The following is a 5,098-nucleotide window of genomic DNA, read 5'->3' on the forward strand; positions in this document are numbered from 1 at the left end:
TGTAGTTTTTCTATTTTGATTGTGTTTATTTTCTATTATTTTTTTGTTGGGTTATCCTACACAACATATTTAAAAGACAATATTTAAAAGATAATATAATTTTGAACATTTTATATGTAAGTATGATAGACTTATCATGATATGTTCTTCATATGAAAGTAATTTATCTATATTACTACGACAAGAATTACATATGACATTTACGAATATATATATATATATATATATATATATATATATATATATATGTGTGTGTGTGTGTGTGTGTGTGTGATTTGTTTAACATGTATACACACCTATTTATGCTATAAATTTATAATTAAATATATTTATGTTTAATAATGGAAGGGATTAAAATTATGCATCAAAACCAATAATAATAATAATAATAATAATAATAATAATAATAATAATAATAATAATAATAATAATAATAATAATATATACATTTTCAAGTACCACATTCATTTGAAACTGACGCTATAACTCAAAAGTTTTTTAATTTATGTATATTTATTAGTTACAACTCTGAGTTTTTAACTTATGGTTATTAATTATTAATCACTAATAATTTTTTATTTTCCTTTCTTTTATAAGGTGTAAAGTTTTTCTCATTAAAAACATTAATGTATTTGAAGAGATTTGTAATTTAAATATGAAGTGTTAATATAAATGTTATAATAGATGTTTTAGTGTTTTTATGTTATTAAAAGTTATAGTGTTTATTTTTCATATTTTTTTATTATTCGTTGTATATATATCTTTTTTAATACAAATGTTATAACAACTGTTTTTCTATTTTTATGTTACTAAAAGTTGCAGTTCATATTTTTGTTCATATGTTTCGTTACCCCGTTATATTATCATTCATTTGATATATAATATACACAATTTTAAACGGTTTATAAAATTCAAATAATTGTATATATCACAATGACTTAAAAATAAAACTATAATGTTTAATAAAACTAATATGTTAACTATATGTTTGCTTTACTATTAACATTTTATTTCAAAGTAGAAATATTAAATATAATTTGGTAAAAGTTATTATTTTAACTATGTAATTTTATTCTCGCGCAACGCGTGGGGATTCGCCTACTAATATTAATGAGAATTTCTAATATTGTGACATTTGTCAATACGAGAATAAACTTATTTATTTATTTATTAGAATATATATATATATATATATATATATATATATATATATATATATATATATATATATATATATATATATATATATATATATATATATATATATATATATATATATATATATATAGAGAGAGAGAGAGAGAGAGAGAGAGAGAGAGAAGATCAAATAAGAAGGAAAATTTTGATAGGAAAGTTAGAAGTTTTTTTTCTACTTATTATTTAAGTGAAAAAACAAAATGAATCACTAAATGATTCATAAGTAAGATGATTTACAAGAAAAAATTTCAAAAAAAACATTTTTATGATTCATTGTAAATTAAGAAAAAAAATTCATTTTTATAACAATTTTAATGAATAACAACAAAATCATTGTATAAATGAATCACCGAGATGTTTTTTTTTTGGGATTTTTTTATAAACCATGTAATTTTTTATTTATTTAGTGATTCATTTGTTTTGTTCGCCAAAAATATATAGAAAAAAAACTTCTTATCTTCCTACAAAAAGAAAGTATTACCGGATATATATATATATATATATATATATATATATATATTATGGAAACAAGCCACTTTTGAATCTAGTATTTACAAATTGTCGAAATTATTGTTTATTTTTTTTTAAAAGCCAACTTTTTCGAATAGAGGCATGGCATATTTCTTTATGTCGAATCAAAAATATTTTTTTAATTAAAAAATATATACTTTCCGGGTTTTAAACAATAACCGAAAAAATATATATTTTGGAATGTAATGAAAAAGTCTGGAAATTTGTTGAAAATTTTCGTAACTTTGAAAAAAAAAAATTAAAAACATGATAGATAGTCTTAAAATATGATATTTCATTAAAAAACTGAAAGATTAGAGTTTTGAAATAAATATTTCAAACATGAAATTGAAAACGTTTATTTGTAAATAACAAAAAAAAAATGCAAGTTATATATTTTTTATAAGTCTGGAATGACATATTAAACAGAAGATATATTTTTAATTTTTATAAAACATGAAAAGTTGATTATTTTGATTAAAACTTTATTGATGGTTTTTTTTTTTAATTTTTAATAAGTCTGAAATGACATATATTTTTAATTTTGATTAAAAACAGAAGATATATTTTTAATTTTTTACAAGTCTGGAATGACATATTATAAATTAATGGATTTTTTTTTTAATTTAAAACTCAAAACGATAACTTCTTATGAAATTGGGCTAAAAAATCTCAAAAATATATTAAACATGAATCTAAACTTTTAGATAAGATAGACTTGTAGAAGTAACCCTACATAGTACAAATTACATAATACATAGTTTTCAGCCTACTCACGTTAGGTCGTTAGCCCATCAGTCCAGTCCAGTACTACAAAAACTAAAGACTGAAGTTACGACGCCTCTACCCTCTTTCTTTCGCTCGGTTGCCCTCCTTAACACCTCCTACCAAATCGACGAATCGGTTTTCAGACAAAATTCAAGCTCGATTTAGAACGAGATGTGAAGCTTTTAGGGTTATAAAATTTTAATGATGTTATCGAAAACATCATCGTGAGGCAATCGATCCTGATTAGGTCCCTTTGACCTTTCTATTTCTTGTACATCATACTGATCCCTCCCAGCCGTCACCGACTTGAATCTCACGGCCTCATCGGAGTCCTGAAGTGACTTAACGATCCGTTGACCGAAGACGAATATATCTCACCTAACACGTCACCTGGTGGCCTTTGTCAGTTTGTTTCGTGTAAGGTATCGAAATGCTTTTGATTTGCTTTTTTTGATGCGTGTACTTTATTTGACTATATATATGAATATGGGATTGACGAATCCGATTATGTATTGGTTCTGATTCTGTTTTACGTATTCGTTCTGGCTTTTAATTAGGGATTTGAGTTTTGATTTGGTTTGAAGATGAGGGATCGCAAATATTATCCGGGTACCAACTTCTATGTGGATCCCAGATATTCGGATGTATACTCATTTGGTATGACACAGGACAACTCTCTATACATTGGAAAGCAATGAGATGATTTCCAAATATGCTACCAATGGAAGCCTTGACCCTCATCTTTGATGTTTGTTTAAACATTAACCGGTTTAATGGTTAATGTGATGAAGGCGTTGAGATGATTATAGTTTATGAGGATGCTGTTAATAGAAGCCTTGACTATCATCTTTAATGTTGGCAAAACCATATAGGTGTGGTCATTACTTTCATTGGTTATTGTGATGAAGGCAATGAGATGATTATAGTCTACGAGTATGCTAGCAATTGTAGCCTTGATGATCATTTCAAGACTCCTGTAAAAGTTCAACATGGATACAACGTCTCAAGATTTACTAAGTGTAGCAAGCGGGCTCAACTATATGATTATCTTCAGTTGAGAGAAGGATAACAAAGTAATACACAGAGACATCAAGAGTCAAGAGTGCTAACATATTGTTAGATGAAAATCTAGAAGGAAAAATTATGATTTCATTCATTCAAAACAATGCCCCAAACGCCAACAACGTAACACAACATGTCTATATAAATATCGTTTTTAAAGAGTCAGATGTATACTCCTTGGTATGGTATTGGATCAACAAACACAAGTCTAACCAACATTAGTTAAGGAAAGAAAAGGTCAAATCCCTAGGGGGTACTTTGTTTGCTAATGGGTTAGTGCTTATATTGTTCATTTTTTTCATTTTTTTTACATCGGATGATTGGTTGTTGAATATGAACAATAAATATATGTATTTATTGGAGCTCTTGGGTGAAAAGTCCCTCATAAGTATCCTTTTGTAATTGTTTGGTTTATTATCTGGCTTTGATAGAGTATTTTTTATAATATAAATTTCTATTTGTTTTTCAAATATATATATATATATATATATATATATATATATATATATATATATATATATATATATATATTTCAATCATGCATGCTTTGTTATAATGGTTTAAGGGTGTGATGGTGGTATGGGCTAGTCGTGCTATGGTGACACACCATAGTTCTAAGACACACCATCAGCATCCTAATGTCACAGTCAATTCTTTCTCTTTTCTCATTTTCTTCTCCTCTCTTGTCCATGGCATAGTAACCAGAAACAGGGTACGATACGGGGAACGAGGTACGATATGTGGTTCGCGAGATATACCGTATGGGGGGAGGGGGGTTAGGCTCATTTCGGTACGAACCGGTACAGTGTATTGTATAGTTAGTATTACTTAACAATTTAACACTTCAAAGTTCAAACATGAAATACTTAATAACAAAAGTACCAATTACCAAAACAGGAACAAAATAAATACCACAATTACTTCATCATAATACTTAATAACAAAAATATTATTATACCATAAACTAGTTTATCCGCTACCTTTTTCCTCTTTCATTCTCCACGCCTTCATCATAAAGGTTCTCCCACACCATTTCCTCTAGACGAGCACTTGAACATTCAATGTGATCACTTTCTGGATTGATGTCCCATTTTTTGTTGGGTCCGGCTTTGTAAGATCCTGAAAACCGGGACAAAAGTCTAATATTAGAATGAATATACACAAGTTTATCCGCTCTTGGGCCATTTAAACGATTCCTTATGATGTTATGTATATGAGATTATATACTCCAATTCCTCTCAGCTGAAGAGCTACTAATCGGCTGCAAGAGGATTCGTTTTGCCACGTCCGGCAAATCCGAAGTCTTTGCTCCATATGTTGCCCACCAATCAATCGCGTCCATAGTCACCACATCGGCTTGCATCCCAGCCAATGAATACATTCATTTCTTCATGTGAAAGGTTGCAAATTGCTCTCTGAACTGTTTCTCTTCTTCTTCTCTCCGAAATTTTTTCAAATGCTTTCAAAACACCAACAATAACTTCTTTGTCTTCGTTGGGAGGATTTCTTTTCATGCTTCCTGGTACCAACTTTGCAAGATAATGTTTGTCATAATATTTAG

At 28.0% G+C, this 5,098-nt stretch overlaps 1 long non-coding RNA gene across 1 annotated transcript; it reads left to right on the forward strand.

Annotated features, from left to right (window-relative positions):
- The first annotated feature begins 2,491 nt into the window (after positions 1 to 2,491).
- On the forward strand, positions 2,492 to 3,899 carry LOC111890476 (uncharacterized). Its single transcript, XR_002849879.3, has 2 exons — positions 2,492 to 2,897; positions 3,033 to 3,899. It is a non-coding gene; the product is annotated as an uncharacterized LOC111890476 (long non-coding RNA).
- The last annotated feature ends 1,199 nt before the right edge of the window (positions 3,900 to 5,098 follow it).

This window comes from Lactuca sativa, chromosome 5 (assembly GCF_002870075.4).
Source record: "Lactuca sativa cultivar Salinas chromosome 5, Lsat_Salinas_v11, whole genome shotgun sequence".
Classification (NCBI taxonomy): Eukaryota; Viridiplantae; Streptophyta; class Magnoliopsida; order Asterales; family Asteraceae; genus Lactuca; species Lactuca sativa.